Raw genomic sequence first — 20889 nt, forward strand, 5'->3', positions numbered from 1 at the left:
AACCTACCCTTGCAGTCAGTCACCTCTGTTGTCACCCTAGCTAGAAATGCCACACACACCCAACTATATCACCTTCCTCACTTCCCAGCTGCACAGTTGCCTGTGCTCTAGATGCACTGGAATCCAGGAAAAGAAATATGTCACATAGTCAGCTCCTATTGGAAGAGGTGGTATTTGTGTCTGCAAAGATTCAAAGGTGAGTAATTTCCCAAACAAACAAAAAAATGATTCTGAGTCTAATTAGCCAGGCTGAATTGCAGAGCTACATGCTACTGTAGTGAACTGTTTGAAAAATGGCCACAATTATTCCCTTTCCTATATCCACACACCTTTGCATGTGATTTTGAAGGTCCTCCCATCAAGATATGGGGTCTACTTCCTCTCCCCTTCAATCTTGCTGGCCTGGTGACTCACTTTGAGCAACAGAATGAAGCTGGCAAGAGCACACCAGTTCCGAGCCTAGGCCTCTCGGGGTCCAGGGCCCCTCCATTCTTTCACAGATCCCTATCACTCACCACAAGAACAAACCCAGGCTAGCCTGCCACCAGGAGAGAAACATGGCCCAGGCACCCTCATGGTCCCAGCCAACATCTAGCTGGTCTTAAGAAACAGGTGGGCAGGTGACCACAGACACATAGGCCAGCCCAGCCTAGGGCAGAAAACCACCCAGCTGAGCCTCAGCAAAATCGCCAAACAAAAGAATGGTGAGCTAAATAAATAGTTGGTTTTGTGCCCAATATGAATGAATAAATAAATAATCTGTGACCAATGAGCAACCCCAATTACTTGAGATGGTAATTGTAAAGAATTTGGAATTTACCCTAAATGTGCCTGAAATAACAGCACCAACTGGGTTGCAATTATATAACTTCCAATTTTATAGACAACAAGAACAATGGTCCCTAAACAGTGAAGTCCTTCAAAGCTAAGAATGTTTAAAATTAAATAAAGACACAATTCCACTCACAACAGCATTAAAAAGTAAATACTCAGGAATATATTTAACAAAAGAAGCATAAGCCTTAAATACTGAAAAGCACAAAACATAGTTGAGGGAAATTAAAGAAGATCTAAATAAATGAAGAGAAATTCCATGTTCATGGGTTGGATCAGGGTCCCCAACCTCCAAGCCACAGACCAGTACCGGTCCATGGCCTGTTAGGAACCAGGCCACACAGCAGGAGGTGAGCAGCGGGCGAGCGAGCGAAGCTTCATCTGTATTTACAGCCGCTCCCCATCACTCGTATTACCGCCGGAGTTCCACCTCCTGTCAGATCAGTGGCGGCAATTAGATTCTCATAGGAGCACGACCCTCCTGTGAACTGTGCATGCGAGGGGTCTAGGTTGTGCACTCCTTATGAGAATCTAATGCCTGATGATCTGAGGTGGAGCTGAGGCAGTGATGCTAGCACTGGGGAGCGGCTGCAAATACAGATTATCATTAGCAGAGAGGTTTGACTGCACAGAGATCATAATAAATCAATTGCTCGCAGAATCATATCAAAACCCTATCAGTGAGTGGCAAGTGACAATTAAGCTGCATCTTACATAATAGACTGGACATAAGCAACACACTTCAGGTGTCACTGTCTCCCATCACCCCCAGATGGGACCATCTAGTTGCAGGAAAACAAGCTCAGGGCTCCCACTGATTCTGCATTATGGTGAGTTGTATAATTATTTCATTATATATTAAAATGTAATATTAATAGAAATAAAGTGCACAACAAATGTAATGCGCTTGAATCATCCCAAAACCATACCCCACCACGGAAAAACTGTCTTCCACGAAACCAGTCCCTGGTGCCAAAAAGGTTGGGGACTGCTGGATTGGATGACTCAATACTGTTAAGTTGCCAATTCTTCCCAAACTGACCTGTAAGTTTAACAACAGTCCTATCAAAATCCCAGCAGGCTCTTTTGTGGAAATTGACAAGCTGAGAGTAAAATTCATGTGAAATGCAAAGTCTCTAGGATAAACAAAACAGAAAAGAAGAAGAAGAACAAAGTTGGAGGTTTTATATTAACCAATTTCAAAGCTTCTTATAAAATCAAGGTAATCAGACAGTGTGATAATGGTGCAACAGTGGGCATATAGATCAATGGAGCAGAAGTGAGAGTCCAGAAGTAAACTCTTACACTCCGAATTTCTACAAAATGCCATGGTAACTCAGTGGGGGAAAAGACAGACTTTTCAACAAACTGTGGTGGAATGATTGGACATCCATAAGCCAAAAATTAATTAATTAATTAAAAATGAACAAATTAATGAATGAAGCTGCAACAGAAAAGAGCCCAGAATGAGACCCACACAAACACAGCCAACTGATCTCTGACAAAGGAGCAAAGCAAAGTGAATAGAGGAAGGACAGTCTTTTCAACAAGTGATGCTGGGACAGTTGGACATCCACATGCAAAACCATGAATCTAGACACAGACCTTAAACCCTTCACAAAATGTAGCTCAAAATGGATCACAGACACAAACGTACAATGCAAAACTACAGAACTAGAAGATAATATAGGAGAAAATCTAGATGACCTTGGGTTTGGCAATAAACTTGTACATACAGCATCAAAGGCATGATCCATGAAAGAAAAAATTGAGAGTTGAATTTCATTAAAATCAAATTTTTCTGCTCTGTGAAGGACACTGTCAAGAGAACGAGAAGCCACAAACTGGGGAAAAAATATATTCAAAAGACATATCTGATAAAGAACTATTATCCAAAACATACAAAGAGCTCATAAAACTCAACAATAAAAAAAAAAACAACTTGATTAAAAAGTGGGCCAAAGACCTTAATAGACACCTCACCAAAGAAGCTGTACAGATGGCAAGTAACATGAGAAGATGTGCCACATCATATATCATCAGGGAAATAAAAATTTTTAAAAAGTGAGATACTACCATACACCTATTAGAATGGCCAAAATCCAGAACACTGAAAACACCAAAGTGCTGTTGAAGATGTGGAGCAAAAGGAACTCTCTTTCATTGTTGGTGGGAATGCAAAACGGTACAGCCACTCTGGATGACAGCTTGGTGGTTTCTTTTCTTTCTTTTTTTTTTTTTTTTTTAATTTTTGGCTGCATTGAGTCTTCATTGCTACATGCAAGCTTTCTCTAGTTGTGGCGAGCGGGGGCTACTCTTTGTTGTGGTGCACGGGGCTTCTCATTGCAGTGGCTTCTCTTGTTGTGGAGCATGGGCTCTAGGCAAACGGGCTTCAGCAGTTGTGGCACACAGGCTAAGAAGTTGTGGCTCACGGGCTCTAGAGAGCAGGCTCAGTAGTTGTGGTGCATGGGCTTAGCTGCTCCACAGCATGTGGGATCTTCCCTAACCAGGGATCGAACTCGTGTCCCCTGAATTGGCAGGTGGATTCTTAACCACTGCGCCACCAGGGGAGTCCCAGCTTGGTGGTTTCTTACAAAACTAAACCTACTCTTACCATAGGATCCAGCAATTGTGCTCATTTATATTTACCTGAAGGAGTTGAAAATTTATGTCTACTCAAAAACTGGCACACAAATGTTTGTAATGCCTATATTCATAATTACCAAAACTTGGAAGCAACCAATATATGCTTCAATAGGAGAGTGGATAAATAAATTATGGTACATCCAGATAATGGACTACTAGTCAGTGTTAAAAGGAAATGAGCTATCGTGCCATAAAAAGATATAGAGAAACCTTACAGCACATTACTAAGTAAAAGAAGCCAATCCACAAAGGCTACAGAGCATACAATTACAATTATATCTTCTGGAAAAGGCAAAACTACGAAGGCAGTAAAAATATTAGTGGTTGCCAAGGGGTAGGGGAGAGCAAGGGATGAATAGGTGGAACACAGGATTTTTAGGGCAGTGAAGCTACTCTGTATGATGGTACAATGATAGAACATGTCTTTATACACTTGTTGAAACCCACAAAACATACAACACAAAGAATGAATCCTAATGTAAACTATGGACTTTAGTTAATAATAATGTATTCATATGGACTGAATTGTGTCTCCCCAAACCCTCGGTACATCAGAATGTGTCTGTATTTGGAGACAGGGCCTTTAAGAGGTGATGAACTCAAAATGAGGTCTTTAGATGGACTCTAATCCAATCCAGTTGGTGTCCTTATAAGAAGAGGAAATTTGGACACACTGAGGGACACCAAGAATGCACACACACACAGGAAAACCGTGAGAGGACACACCGAGAAGATGGCCATCGCAAGCCAAGACATAGGTATCAGAAGAAACCAAACTTGCCTACACCTTGAACTTGGATTTCCAGCCTCCAGAACCATGGGAAAATTAATTTCTGTTGTTTAAGCCACCCAATGTGTGGTGCTCTGTTACGGGAGCCCTAGTCAACTAATACATGCATCAATATTGGTTTATGAATTATAATAAATGTACCACGCTAATGCCATATGTTAATAATAGAGGAAACTCTGTGTGTGTGGAGGGGGATAAGAACTCTCTGCACTTTCTGCTCAATTTTTCTATAAACCTAAAACTGCTTTAAAAAGTAAAATCTGGGCTTCCCTGGTGGCACAGTGGTTGAGAGTCCGCCTGCCGGTGCAGGGGACACAAGTTCGTGCCCTGGTCTGGGAGGATCCCACATGCCGCAGAGCGGCTAGGCCCGTGAGCCATGGCCGCTGAGCCTGTGCGTCCGGAGCCTCCACAACAGTTAGAGGCCCGCGTACCACAAAAAAAAAAAAAAAAAAAGTAAAATCTGCTAATTTTTTAATGTATAAGGGATTTTTAAAAATGAAGCTGGACCCTTACTTCACATCATTTAAAAAATTAATTCAAGATGTATCTAGACATAAATATAAGAGTTAAAACTGTAAAGCTTTTAGAAGAAAACACAGAAGGAAATCTTCACAACCTTGGGTTAGGCAAAGAGTTCTTAGCTTTGACATCAATGGACACAACCAACTGGTAAATCTGACTTCATCAAAATTAACTTGGTACTTCAAAAGACACCACAAAGAAAATAAAAAGACAAGCCACAGACTGTAAGAAAATGTTGCAAATCACATTCCTGATAAAAGACATATCCAGACTATATAAAGAACTCTTATAATTCAACAAAAAGAAAACCAACAACCAATTAAAAACGGACAGATGATCTGAACAGACATTTCTTCAAAGAAGACATACAAATGGTTAATAATCAGTGAAAAGATATTCAACACCATTAGTCATTTAAAAATGCAAATTAAAACCACAATGAAATGCCACTTTTGACCTACTAAATGGCTATAATCAAAAAGACAAGCGTTGACAAGATGTGGAGAAATTGGAACCCTCATATATTGCTGCTGGGAATACATAATGGTACAGAAACTTTGTCAAATAATTTGGCAGTTTCTTAAAAAGTTAAAATATATGCTAACCAAAGACCCACCAATTCTGCTCCTAGGAACCCACTTAAGAGAAACAAAAACATGTCCATACAAAGACGTGTATGCAAGTATTTATACCAGCATTATTCATAATAGCCAAAAACTGGAAACCATACTGGTAAATGCATAAACAAAATGTGGTACAGTCATACCATGGAACATTACTCAGCAATAAAAAGGAATAAAATACTAATATATGCTGTAATTTGGATGAACCTCAAAAACACCAAGCTGAGTGAAAGAAGCCAGACACAGAAGACCACATACTGTATCTTTCCATTTATATGAAACATCCAGGAAAGGCAAATTGATGGAGACAGAGAGCAGAGCAGTCGTTCCCTAGAGCTGAGATGGAAAGAGACTGACACCAAAAAGGCAACTTTTTGGGGTGATGGAAATATCTAAAATCTGGATTGTGGTGCTGGTCATACAACTCTCTAAATTTGCTGAAAAACAAGTCACTGAATGGTACACTTAAAATTGGCAACTTTTATGGGATGTAAAATTATACTTCAAAAAAACTGATTTGAAAAGATACAATGAATTGTATTAAATTGTATTCGAAAGATACAATTAAATAAGGAAAGGGAAAAATAATAACTTTACAGTATAGAAAGGGGGTAGACACCCCCTTGAGTGATCAGGGTGAATATCACCAGTAGTAACGTTGGCATCTTGTACCCCACACCTGATATGACCACGTGAGGAGAAGCATGCTTCACTGTGCCCCAAACTCATAACCCTGGTCAAATCATGAGATAATATCATACAAATCTAAATTAATGGACATTCCATAAATCTCCTGACCAGTACTCCTCAAAAATGTCTAGGTCATGAAAGACAAGGACAACCAAGAAATGGTCCCAAATTGGTAGGGGAGGCTAAGAAGACCTGAAGATTAAAGACAACAAAGACTCCTGATCAGATCCTACAAGAGAAGGACACTGCTGGAATATCAGCCAATGTTAGTTTCTCAGTTTTGACCACTGTGCCATGGTTATGTAAGATGCTAACATTAGGGCAAGGTGAGTGAGGGTATAACAGGAACTCTCTGTCCTATCTTTGCAACTCTTCTGTAAAACTAAAATTATTTCAAAATAAAAATCTGGGGTGGGGCAGAGGAACACTGCACCAGCCCTTCCTAAAGGCTCATCATACTTTCAAGTTGGTCAAATAAAACCCATCTCAATTCACAAAGCAACAAATTGGCCTCTTAATAAGAATATTAATGAACTGTAATAAGAATATTACAGCCTGATTGTGAACGGGGCTGAGAGAGCAAGCTGGTTGCACACAAATGGACTCCCCATTCATAATCAGGACGTAAAATCCTAGGAAACCTTCCCACATACAATAGCACTGAACAGTTGATAGGAACCCTAGCCATGATCTCATCCACTCTACCCATTTTATAGACATGGCAGCTGACAGGGGCAAGAAAGGTTAAAAACATAGGACTTGGCTCCTTTTTGTCAGTAACAGCTGCCCAACTGGCTTTCATCAGCTCATGGGGAGTGTTGATACCACAGCAAAGAAATTAAAGGGAAGGAGACAAAAAGGATAGAAATGAATTAAAACAAAAACAAAGACACAACATAAAGTATTTTTTAAAAAAATTCAAGAGTTGCTAAAGCCAGAAAGAAGGCAATTCATAAAGCACATTAGGAATTAAAATAGATATATCACTATAGATGTGGCAGAAATTTAAAAGGTAAGAGAATACTGTAAATAACTGTAGGCCAATAGATTTGAACAGATGAAAAGGACAAATTCCTAAGATACTACAACCGACCAAAACTGACTCACAGAAAAACAGAAAAACTAAACTATCCTATGACCATGGAAATCTGAACGCAGTAGTTTAAATCCCTCCCACACTGAACACACCAGGTCAGGTGACTTTAGAGATAAGTTCTGCCAACTTTCCCAGGAAAGCCTTCCAGAGCACAGAAAAAGAGACATTAGTCCATGACTCAGCCTATGAGCACACTGTAACCTTTTCAGAGAAAAAGATAAAAAGCAAATGAAGATCAGATAATTAAGCAAATAACAGTAGTTCCTGAACATAAGACAAAAAACAAACCAACAGTAGCAAACCGAACTCAACAAAGTTACTCCACTGGTAACTGGTTTCTCTGCTCATGCCCCAGGCTGTTCTGGGGGAGATACAAATGATCAATAAGGTATCCAGGGTGAAACTACCACGCCCAGGCATGAACTAACACCACACAGAGGGCTTTTCCATCAACAGCCTGGGAGGACCTGAAGAAGGAAGATCTGTGAGGATAAGATGAAGCCCACCAAAGAGTAAAGGAGGGGGCACCAGCAGGCTATCCCCCTAACAATACGTACCCCAACAAATCAAAGACAAAGAGGAAGACAGTTACTCTAGGAAGAGAGGAATATATTCTTAGGACACCTAAGACAGACGGTGCACCATAGGGCAGTGATAGCAGCAGACAGCCAGGAAGTAGCGGAATAAACAGTATCTGCTTCAAAAAGATTTGTCAGAAGGAAGACAACATAAAAGACAAGTGGCAAGACAAATGCCATAGTGTATTTCCACTGCCCGGGTGCCTTGACACTCAAGACCTGGGCACCAGGAAAGTTAAGGTGTGGGTCCACAGAACTCAAAAGAGCCAAGCGCCCGGCCAAAGCTCTCTTCACACTTCCTTTTGCAAAGCTGCATTTGTGTGGCTGTGAGCACCTGTCCGGGTTTGTACTGCTAACGCCCAAAGGCGATACGCTGACAGTAGCTGCTGTAGACACTTGGCTCTGTGGAGCATTTTAAGTATAATTGCTCTAAAAATCCAAATGCAGGCCAAACAGTCACAGTTGCTAGTCCAAGAGATTAAGTGCAAACTATAGAGATATTTGGGATACTCTCAAACCTGGGAAACTCAAAACAGTAGTAGCTAAAAGTGTTAACTTTTGCTAACCATTGACACTATCTTTTCGTGACAGTCATACTGCATGTCTGTCATGAGCCCGCTTCACAAGGTTAGAGCCACACTCCCTGGGCACCTGGGGCAGCTGAGGATCTATTGACAATACCACTAAATGGTCTGGATGTTCCCAAATTCTCCCCACCGAGGAGCATTACTAACATCAATTTGGATAAAATCTTTTTTTTTTAATATGAGACATTTAAACTGTGTTCTCTAGAACAGGGGCTGGCAAACTATTTCTGTAAGGGTCAGGTAGAAAATACTTTAGGCTTTGGGGACAACCACTCACCCCTGCAGTTGTAGAGCAAAATCAGCCATGCACGATACGAATGCGCGAAGCTGTGTTTCAATAAAATTTTATTTACAAAAACGGACGACAGGCAGAATTTGGTCTACGGGCCATAGCTGCCAACACCTGCTCCAGAGAAACATCACTTTTGGGGGCTTCCCTGGCGGCGCAGTGGTTGAGAGTCCGCCTGCCGATGCAGGGGACACGGGTTCGTGCCCCAGTCTGGGAAGATCCCACATGCCGCGGAGCGGCTGGGCCCGTGAGCCATGGCCGCTGAGCCTGCGCGTCCAGAGCCTGTGCTCCGCAACGGGAGACACCGCGACAGTGAGAGGCCCGTGTACCGCAAAAAAAAAAAAAATCACTTTTAACAAGCAAGACTAAGTGTTCAGAATCCTATTTGTATAATAATCATCTTTTCTCAAAAACAACTGAAAATAATGCATTAACATGAACCACCCCAAAACAAGATATACTTGGAGATAAGCTTTAGTTATAGTGTTTCCTCTTTGAAAAGTATCATTTCTTTCTATATGTTTGATTATTATAACAGGAATTTATTTATAAGGTGCCATAAAATTAGATTCATTTTTAAAATATTGAAGAAAATCTTATTTGCTTAAAGGAAGTAACCTTGGCCAAGTTGGATTTATCCCCGGTGGTTTAACATAAGAAAATTTGTACCAGTAATTCATCTCATTTGTCAATTACAGGAGAAAGAACTGCTTCGGTTTAATATAACACTGGACTCTGCACATTATCCAGTTCATATGACACAGAACATAGAAAAAATTTTTAAAGCAAAAGAAACTACCACTGAAAATGCATGCCTTAGGTGAGTGGGTCTCAAACTCTAGAATGGAACATGAGAATCACCTGGAGGGCTTGTTAAAACATAAATTGTTGGGCCCCATTCCAGTGCCGGTGTCTGGTGCCGGGGGTCTGGGGCACAGCCCAAGAACTCCTGTGGCCCAGGACAGAGAAGCAGCACAGAGTGTGCTGCTGGAACATTCTATCCATTAGGCATTACGCAGCAATGAAGGGCTGCCTAGTGGTCCTGACTGGAGGTATTCCAGCCCAGGCTGAGACTTTATCAACTGGATCCTCCCGTGGATGATTATGGGGTGTCTGCTCAGCCACGGTTTTTCTTTAAAACTGCCCCTACCACAGCCCCAGTTAAAGAGCTGAGGCTAGGTGGCCATATCGGAAGCATGAAAGCCTGCCCACCAAGGTGGACCCATGATCCACAAGAACTCAATCTGCAGGCCAGCTGGACCAACCTGATTCTTTCAAGAGGTTTTGAATGAAGTGAAACTGGGACTATGATAGGTCTCAGCCCTGTAAGGCAGTAGAGGTAGAGCCGGGTGGGCATCATGGCAAACTACAGTCAAGGTTATGAGGAAGCAGGAAACATAAGTGAGCAAAGGAAGATGACTTGCAAAGATGAGAATGGAGCAGCAGCTGGGTACCCAACCCAGCACAGGAAGCCGGTCTGCGTCCCATGAACTTCCCCTGCACCCTTCCAATACCCCATCTTGCAAGCCCTTCGCTTCCACACAACAGCAACCCCTTTCTCATCGGACAGCAGAGCTGGTACCTGAACCTACACCACACTCCCACTACTCCTCTTTTGCTGCTTATGTCTCCACTAAAGTCCAGAACATGGCATGAAGGCCCCCTGCTTGAGGGGACAACAGGGTAGGAGTGGCCTGTGACATGGAGTATCAGGGGGAGGGGAGAGCAGAAGGCCCTGGTGACCAGCAGGGCAGCTGAGGCCACTTCAAGGCATCACAGCCGTCTCACAGGTCACACGCTTGTCTAGATGGCAAATCACTTAATTGAACACTTTTAAGTGCCATTCCTGTTTTTACGATTTGCATTAGTGTTGGGCTTTCAGGAATTTGAAACACAAAGCTGTTTGTTATATATTTTTATACAAAAGCAAAATACTTACTAGCCCTGCCTTAAATCGGCCGACTCTCCACTTACCAGTCCAGTATTTTTTTCCTTGAATGCTGTCTTGTGGACTAATGGTTTGAGGGCAAAAGTTAAAGTAAAACCCCACTAATTTTGGTTATCTAGGGAGAATTTCAGCACAAAATAATGAAATGACTAAAGTGTCAATATTTTGTAAGAAAGGCGATTATGGAACTATCAAATGAAGGGAGAAACTCAAACTGGCCCATTAACAAATGTTCCCAAAGAGAGGTCTACCTGAAAAGATCTCATTCATTCTATACCAAGGCACCCACTTGTTTCAAAACTGAATGTTCTCCTCACACTAAAGAGGCACAAACTACTGACAGACACAATGATTTGGGCGAGTCACAAAAGCATCATGAAGAAGTGAAACAAGTCAGTCTCACAAGGCTACATACGGTCTGATTCCACTACGTGACATTCCAGAAAAGATAACACTACAGTGATAGAGAACAGATCAGTGGTTGCCAGGGGTTATGGGTGGGGGGCTAAGGGGTGAAAAAGATTAGAACAAGAAAGAGTTTTAGAGGGGGGTGGAGAACTATCCTGTATTTTAATTATGGTTGTGATTATAAAATTCACAGAACTGAAAAGCCAAAAAAGAAATCAATTTTACTGTCCGACAATTTTTTAAATAATACTTAAAGTCACACACATACAAAAATGAATGTGCTTAGAAACAATGTATACTCTTAAAAAGGTGCAACCTGCCGCCCGTGATCCAGTTTATGCAATGAATCTGCATATTTTCTTTTCGTCACAGAATGAAATTATAAGCTGCAGCCTAGCTGAAACTAAATTAACAGATATTCTGAATCATGTGGATCTAAGCTAATGAAGAGAAATTGTACTGCTGCAAAGTTGGAAAGCATGCCATGTGCTACGCCCATAACCTAGGTATCAACACAACACTACATGAAGCTGTGACAAGCACCAAGGACAGGGCCACGACTGAAAAAACACCATTAACTGTTCTGAACTTTTGAACTATTAACTCCTCCTATAGTCAATTAAACCACAAGTATTCGCCAGTGATTTTTTTCACAAATCATATGTTTAAAATAATAAAACATTGTAAATAATATCTATTCACTATCTAAATTATTTTTTGCTTAATTTATCAGCATGTTGCTAATATCAACCATTTTTTAATTCATCAGAGCAAATCCCTCGCTCTACTTATAAAAAGGGATGGGAAAGCAAGGAATAAAATTCTGTGATTCATCCCTGGACAGAGTCCCCATCAGATGATGATGGTAAATTAAGTGGTCATGCAGAGTCTCATATATAATAACTATTTTAGAAACAAATTTTAAAAAAGTACTCACAGATACCATAAGGCATTCAAAAGCACATAGAAACCAGAAGAAATTTTAATTTCAGAAAATTGCAAATGAAATAGGTTAAAACCTGTGAGTTTGCAGCTTACTGGCCACAGGGTATAACTCAACCCCCAAGGCTACAGAAAATATTGGTGGGAAACGCTGCAGCCTTACCAGCTAAAGGCATCAAAGATCAAATTTTAGGACTAGGAAAGTAGTTGGAAATTTAAAGGCTCAGTGGCAACATGGAAACCACAGAATGAATGAAACCTTAATTCAGAGCAACTGCCCAAATCCCTGGCTCATAAATAATCTACACATGAGTGAAGGAGAATCCAGAGGACTCAACCAAAAGAAGTCAGAAACCAGAGAGATATCCACCCTTGAAAGATGGAACTACACATGATCAGATCTGTGACTCTGTTGCTTTTCTTAACCAAGTACATTCCTCAACTTGGGCAGCTCAACTGGCAGAAAGCTGAAACCAAATGGGTTTGACGGGTAAGGGTACAGAGCCCAAAACCAGCAGACACAAGGAAACCACAGGGATCAGCAACGTCCATACCCAAATCTTTGTCTGGCCATCAACTTTGCAGGCACAGGGAAGACCTCTACAGAGCCAGGCTACAGAAGTAGCCATGAGACATAGTACTAACACGTGTCAGCAGTTACATATCAAAGGAGACAGAGTTTGTGATTTGAATCCAGGCAAGCTAAATACCTCCCAGATCAAAAATCCTCAAAAACACACATAAAAAGTCAGAGTTGCTGCAATATATCTGCAACATCTAGCCTTCAACCAACACATGCAAAGAAACAGGAAACTGTGACCCACACTCAGGAAAAAAAAAAAACAAAAACAGATATAGTCAATATAACTGATTTTATCTTTTTCTTTTTTCTTTAGATTTATTTTTTATTGAGGTAACACTGGTTTATAACATTATATACATTTCACATGTACAATATATTTATACTTTTGAATACCCTACACTATGCTCATCACCAAAAATTTATTTTTCATTTGTCACCATACAGTTGATCCCCTTTACCCATTTCACCCTCCCCCTTCCACTCCCTCCCCTGTGGTAACCACTACTCTGTTCTCCATATCTAGGTGCTTGTTTTATTAGGTTTGGTTTGTTCATTTATTTTGGGGTTTTGTTTGTTTTTATATTTCACATATGAGAAATCATGCAGTATTTGTCTTTCTCCATCTGACTTATTTCATTTAGCATAATGCCCTCAAGTTCTATCCTGTCCATGTTGTCAGAAACAGCAAGTTTTCATCTTTTTATGACTGCATAGTATTCCATGGTGTATGTATGCCACATCTTCTTCATCCATTCATCTGCTGATGGGTATTTAAGTTGTTTCCATGTCTTGGCTGTTGTAAATAATGCTGTGATGAACATATATCTTTTTGAATTAGTGTTTTCATATTCTTTAGAAACTCAGATGTAGGATAGCTGGATCATATAATAGTTCTATTCTTAATTTTTTGAGGAATCTCCATACTGTTTTCCATAGTGGCTGCACCAGTTTACATTCCTACCAACAGTGTATGGGACCATACAAAGGTTCCCTTTTCTTCACATCCTCACCAACACTTGTTATTTCTTGCTTTTTTGATAACAGCTATTCCAACAGGCATGAGGTGATATCTCACTGTGGTTCTGATTTGCATTTCCCCAATAATTAGTGATGTCAAACATCTTTTCATATGCCTGTTGGCCATCTGTATGTCTTCTTTGGGAAAATGTCTATTCAGATCCTCTGCTCATTTTTTTTTAATCAAGTTGTTTATTTTTCTGTTGTTGATTTGTATGAGTTCTTTAAATATTTTATATATTAACATTTTATAAGATGTACATTTACAAATATCTTCTCCCATTTGGTAGTTTATCTTTTCATTTTGTTGATGGTCTCCTTCGTTGCATGGAAGCTTTTAAGTTCGATGTAGTCTATTTTTGCTTTTGTTTCCTTTGCCTGAGGAGACAGATCCAGAAAGATATTGCTAAGACCAATGTCAAAGAGTATACTGCCTATGTTTCCTTCTAGGAGTTTTATGGTTTCAGATCTTTCATTCAAGTCTTTAATCCATTTTGACTTGATTTTTATGTATGTTGTGAGATAGTGTCTAGTTTCATTTGTTTGCATGTGGCTGTCCAGATTCCTCAACACCATTTATTGGAGAGACGATCCTTTCCCTATTGTATGTTCTTTGCTCCTTTGTTGTAAGTTAATAGTTCGTATATATGTGAGTTTATGCCTGGGTTCTCAATTCCATTCCATTGATCTATGTATGCTTTTCTGCAAATACCATGCTGTTTTAATTGCTATAGCTTTGTAAAAGAGTGTGAAATTAGGGAGTGTGATACCTCCAGCTTTGCCCTTTCTCTCAGCATTGCTTTGGCTATTTGAAGTCTTTTGTGGTTCCACATAAATTCTAGAATTTCTTTGCTTAATTTCTATGAAGAATATCCTTGGTATTTTGATAGGGATTGCATTAAATCTGTAGATTGCTTTAGGTAATATGGATGTTTTAACAATTTTAATTCTTCCAATCCATGAGCACAGAATATCTTTCCGTTTATTTTTGTCTTCTTCCATTTCAGGTCTTCCACCTCCTTGTTAAATTTATTCCTAGGTATTTGATTCCTTTTGTTGCAATTGTAAATGGTATTATTTTCTTAATTTCTCTTTCTGCTAGCTCATCATTAGCATATAGAAACATAACACATTTTTGCATGTTGATTTTATACCTTGCAACTTCACTGTATTTGCTTGTTATTGCTAATAGTTCTTTGGTAGAGTCTTTAAGCTTTCCTATATATAAAATCATATCATCTGCAAATAGTTTTACTTCTTCCTTTCTAATTTGGATGCCTTTTATTTCTTGCCTAATTGCCCTGGCTAGGACTTCCAATATTATATTACATAAGAGTGGCAAGAGCCAGTACCCTTATCTTGTTCCTGATTTTAGAGGGCGAGCTTTCAGTTTTTCATGACTGAGTATGATGTTAGCTGTGGGTTTATTACATATGGCCTTTATTATGTTGAAGTATGTCCCTTCTACCAGTTTATTAAGAATTTTTATCATAAGTGGGCATTTAATTTTGTCAACTGCTTTTTCTAGATCTACTGAGATAATCATATGTTTTTTATCCTTCATTTTGTTTATGTGCTGTATCATGCTGACTGACTTGTATATGTTGAACCATCCTTGCATCTCTGGAATAAATCCTACTTCATCATGGTGTATGAACCTTTTAATGTATTGTTGGATTTTGTCTGCTAATATTTTGTTGAGAATTTTTACAACTATGTTTATCAGAGATATTGAACTATGTTCATCATAGACATATAACTATTTTCATCACTCTGTGTGTGTGTGTGTGTGTGTGTGTGTGTGTGTGTGTGTGTGTGCTGTCTTTGTCTGACTTTTGTATCAGGATGATGCTGTCCTCGCAAAACAAGTTAGGAAGCACTCCCTTCTACTACATTTTTTGGAAGAGTTTGGGAAGGACAGGCATTAAAGCTTTGAATATTTGGTAGTATTCACCTGTGAAGCTGTCTGGTTCTGAACCTCTGTTTTGTGGGGAGCTTCTTGACTACTGTTTCAATCTCTGTACTAGTGATCAGTCTAGTCAGATTTTCTGTTTCTTCATGATTCAGTCTTGGACGGTTGTATGATTCTAAGAATGTGTCCATTTCTTCTAAGTTGTCCAATTTGTTGAATATAGCTTTTCATGATATTCTCTTGTAATCCTTGGTATTTCTGTGGTATCCGTTGTTATTTCTCCTCTTCTGATTTTATTATTTCTTTCCTCCTACTGACTTTGGGCTTTGTTTGTTCTTCTTTTTCTAGTTCCTTTCAGTGTAAGTTTAAATTGTTCGAGATTCTTCTTGTATCTTGAGGTAGGCCTGTTTTGCTATAAACTTCCCTCTTAGTACCACTTTTGCTGCATCCTATAAATTTTGGTATGTCATCTTTTCATCTTAATTTATCTTCAGGTAATTTTTTATTTCTCCTTTGATTTCTTCATCAACCCAATAGTCGTTCAGTAGCACTTTGTTCAGTCTTCATATATCTGTGATTTTTTCCATATTTCTTCTTGTAGTTGGTTTCTAGTTTCATTCCACTGTGATCAGAAAAGATGCTTGATGTGATTTCAATCTTCTTAAATTTACTGAGACTTGTTTTGTGTCTCAACACATGGGCTACCCTTGAGAAAGTTCCATGTGCACTTGAGAAGACTGTGTATTCCACTGCATTTGGATGGAATGTTCTGTACAAATCTATCCAATACATCTGGTCTAATGTTTCATTTAACACCTCAGTTTCCTTGTTGATTATTTTGTCTGGACGATCTATCCATTAATGTAAGTGGGGTGTTAAAGTCCCCTACTATTATTATGTTGCTGTCAATTTCTCCCTTTAGGTCTGTTAATAATTGTTTTATATATTTTGGTGCTCTTATGTTAAATGCATATATATATGCATTATATATACATATATATATATATTAATCACATAGTTTCCTTGATAAATTGTCCCCTTTATTATTATATACTGTCCATTTTTGTCTCTTGTTACCTTTTTGGGCTTTAAGTCCATTTTGTCTGTTGAGTATGGCTACACCCACTTTCTTTTGACTGGCATTTGCTTGGAGTGTTATCTTCCATCCCTTCACTTTTAACATATGCTTGTCTTTAGAGCTGAGGTGAGCCTCCTGTAATGTATGGTTGTTTCTTGTTTTTTAATCCATCCAGCCACTCTGTGTCTTTTGATTGGTGAATTCACTCCATTTACATTTAGGGTAATCATTGGTAAATGAGGACTTACTACTGCCATTTTATCTTTTGTTTTCTGGTTTCTCTATATCACTGTTGTTGCTTTGTTCTTGTGTTTCAGCCTGCCATCTTGGTTTGGTGGTTTTCTATGATTTTTTTCAGTTTCCTCCTTTTTTATGTTTATTGTCTCTGCTCTAGATTTATGTTTTGTGGTTACCATGAGGTTTGTATAAAACTCCTCATAGATAAAATAGTCCTTTTTCTGCTGATCACATCTTATCTTCATTTACCTATAGGGTTTCTGACCTCTTCCCCTTCCCCTTCTGCATTTTTGTTGTCTCAAATTATCCCTTTTCATGTTGTGAGTTTGTTGCCAAATTGAAGTAGCTATAATTATTTTTTCTGATTTTCCCCCTTTAACCTTTATGCTATAATAAAATGCTTAATACCTATTCTGATAAAGAGTTACAATTTTCTGATTCTATGTATCACCTTACTCAAAGTTTTGCGTCCTTTTACCTTCTTGTTTCTGGTAGAAGAGCTCCTTTCAACACTTCTTGTAAGGCACATCTAGTGTTGATGAACTCCCTCAGTATTTAGTTACCTGGGGAAGTCTTTATTCCTCCTTTATATCTGAGAGATAATATTGCTGGATAAAGTATTCTTGGGTGACAGTTTTTATCTTTCAGTATCTTAAGGATGTCATTCTACTCCCTCCTGGCCTGTCAACTTTCTGCTGAGAAATCTTCTGATAGCCTCTGTGGGTTCCCTTGTAGGTTACCATCCTTTTTTTTCCCCTGGCTGCCTTTAAAAATTCTTTCTTTGTCATTGACTTTTGACAATTTTAATATGATGTGTCTTTAAGAAGGTCTTTTTGCATTGAGGCAATTAGGTGTTCTCTTAGCTTCATGGACGTATATATCAAGTTTCTTCTGCAGGTTTGAGAATTTCTCAGCTATGATTTCTTTAAATAATCTCTCTGCTCCTTTTTCCCACTCTTCTCCTTCTGGGATACCCATAACCCTAATATGCACCCTTCTTAAAGAGCTGGATAGCTCTTGTAGAATTTCTTCATTTTTTATATGTTAATTCTCTTCCCTCTTCTACTTGCATCATTTCTAGATTTCTGTCCTCAAGCTCACTAATTCTCTCTTCCATGTGGTCTGATGTATTTCCAGTGCTTTCTAATGCATTCTTTATGTTGTTTATTGAGTTCTTCAGCTCCAGAATTTCTTCTTGGTTCTTTCTTAGAGTTTCAATATCTTCAGTAAAGTATTCCTTCTGATCATTAATTTTACTCCTGAGCTCACTGAACTGTCTTTCTGAGTTTTCTCATAGCTCAATGAATTTCTTCATGACACCTATTTTGAATTCTTTGTCAGTTAAATTGCAATATTCTGTGACTTTAAATTTGGCTTCTGGAGAACTGTCATTTTCTTTTTGTGGCATGGCGTTACTTTGGCTCTTCATGGCACATGATGAGTTGTTCCTCTGCCCATGCATCTGAAGTAGCAAATATCTTTCTGCTTAATTCTAATGATTCAACAGGTTAGAAATTAGAGGTCTTTCTTCTGTTTTCCAGTAGGTGGCGCTATAGCACAAGTTTATGGTTTTCCTTACCTGAGCTGCCTCCAGTTATGTTTGAGAGTTGGCACATTCTACCCTCCACCACCTCTGTCAGAGGTGTGGCCCGTGTCCTCATTACTGCTTCTTGTGTCTCCAGGGGTCAATGATGCCTTCCTGCTGCTAATGTCACTGGGATGATGGGCTCTTCCCTGGCATCCAGGATCCCCTGAGTTGTAGACTCTGCTGCCACAGGGGGAGGATGAGGGTGGGCGGAGCAGGGGTTGCCCAGGCACCTGTGCTATGGCCAGTGTTGTAAGGTTCACAGACTCCATCACTGTGTGTGGAGGAGTAGGGGGCCTGAGTTGTGAGCACGTCAGTGGCTGGAGGAATGGGGTCTCAGGCCCCACTGCTGCTGCTGCCCAGTTACCTGTGGCTGCAGGCACCACTGCGGCTGCGAGGCCAGAGTTGTGCTCACTGCCTCCCCTGCTGTTATGTGTTCTCTGGGGCTATGGGCTCAGCTTCCATGGCCAGAGAGCTGGGCTGCTGTTCCCTCAGTTCTGCCTCCCCTATGTGTTCCAGTCCACCCACCTTTAAATGTGCAGATATGTGGAAATCTCTGGCATCCCAGTGGGTTCCTCAGGGCCACCTTTGTTGAGCTGTGGATGCTTTACTGGTTGTTGACTGAAAGGGAGCTTTTCACTCTGTCATGTTGCTGATGTCACTCTAATATAACTGATTTTAAATAGGCCCAGATGTTGGATTTGGTAGACAAAGAACTTAAAATAGCTTTACAAATATGTTCAAAGAACTAACTTTTCAAATTAAAGGGAAATATATGCTCAATGAATAGAGAATCTCAACAAAGAAACAGAAACTATACATAACAGAAATTATACAGCTCAAAAGTACAGTAACTGAAAATTTTAAATAGGTTCAACAAGAGTTTGGAGATGGCAGATAAAGTTGAATATGGTTCAAGAGAAATTATCCAGCCAAAAAAGAGAAAAATGTTTGAAGAAAAATGAACAAAATTTCAGAGAGCTGCAAGACAATGTGAAGAACCCCAAGGTACATATAACTGGAATCCCAGAAAAAGAAAAGAGAAAATAGCACAAAAATTTGAAGAAATAATGGCCAAGAACTTCCTGAATTTGGTAGAAAACTTTAAAGATTCAGAAAGCTCAACAAACTCCCAAAAAGATAAACAAAAATAAAATCACTCCTAGACAAATCAATTAAACTGCAAAAGAAGCTAAAGAGAAAGTCTTAAAAGCATTCAGAGAAAAATGCCATGTCACGTAAGACGAACAACAATAGATTAACTGCTGACTTCTCACCCAAGACTATGAAATCCAGAGGATACTGGAACAACGTATTCAAAATTCTGAGGGAAAAAGCTAACACTAAGGGCTTCCCTGGTGGCGCAGTGGTTGGGAGTCCGCCTGCCGATGCAGGGGACACGGGTTCGTGCCCCGGTCCGGGGAGATCCCGCATGCCGCAGAGAGGCTGGGCCCGTGGGCCATGGCCACTGGGCCTGCACGTCCAGGGCCTGTGCTCCACAGCGGGAGAGGCCACGGCAGTGAGAGGCCCACGTGCCACACACACAAAAAAAGCTAACACTAATTATTCTACATCCAGCTAAACAACCCTTCAAATATGAAGGCGAAATAAAGGCATTTTCAGTAAACAAAACCTGAGAGAATTTACTGCCAGCAACTCCACTACAAGAAATGCTAAAGGAAGTACTTTAGCCTAAAGGGCAACTGGGACCTATACAAAAAAATTGTAATGGTAAATATGTGGGTAAATATTTTTAAACTATGTATTTTTTCTTAACATCTTTAAAAGATATAACTACTTAAATTAAAACTTATAAGTCAGTAGCAACAGATTTATAACAAACAGATCTAACATATAACAATAGCAGTTATGTAAATAAAATGATGGGTACATAAAAATACACTATTGCAAAGTTTCTATATTTTACCTTAAGTAATTCAATATTCACTCTAAGTTAATTTAAGTTTAAGATGCATATGTAATCTCTAGAGCAACAACTTTAAAAAATACAAAAATATAAAGCTAGAAAGCCAAGAGAGAAATTAAAATGGAATAGTAAAAAATATCTGATTAAGGGCTTCCCTGGTGGCGCAGTGGTTGAGAGTCCACCTGCCGATGCATGGGACGTGGGTTCGTGCCCCTGTCTGGGAGGATCCCACATGCCGTGGAGTGGCTGGGCCCGTGAGCCATGGCCACTGAGCCTGCACGTCCAAAGCCTGTGCTCTGCAACAAGGGAGGCCACAACAGTGCGAGGCCCGCGTACCGCAAAAAAAAAAAAAAAAAAAAATCTGATTAAAACAAAAGGAGACAGGAAAGGAAGAACAGAGAAAAACAAAAAGAAACAGAAGACACAAAACAAATTGCAGCAGAGAAGATCTAAGTACAATCATATCAATAATTAAATGTAGGGGACTTCCCTGGTGGCGCAGTCATTAAGAATCCGCCTGCCAATGCAGGGGACATGGGTTCGATCCCTGGTCTGGGAAGATCCCACATGCTGCGGAGCAACTAAGCCCACACACCA

General features: G+C 39.7%; 1 protein-coding gene across 13 annotated transcripts in view; it reads right to left on the reverse strand.

Moving 5' to 3' along the window:
• The window catches only part of FAM169B (family with sequence similarity 169 member B), a 98010-nt gene that overhangs the window by 24001 nt on the left and 53120 nt on the right, over positions 1-20889 (reverse strand). The gene's annotated exons all lie outside the window — the stretch shown is intronic.

This window comes from Monodon monoceros, unplaced genomic scaffold (assembly GCF_005190385.1).
Source record: "Monodon monoceros isolate NGI ecotype Baffin Bay Population unplaced genomic scaffold, NGI_Narwhal_1 Super_Scaffold_21, whole genome shotgun sequence".
Classification (NCBI taxonomy): Eukaryota; Metazoa; Chordata; class Mammalia; order Artiodactyla; family Monodontidae; genus Monodon; species Monodon monoceros.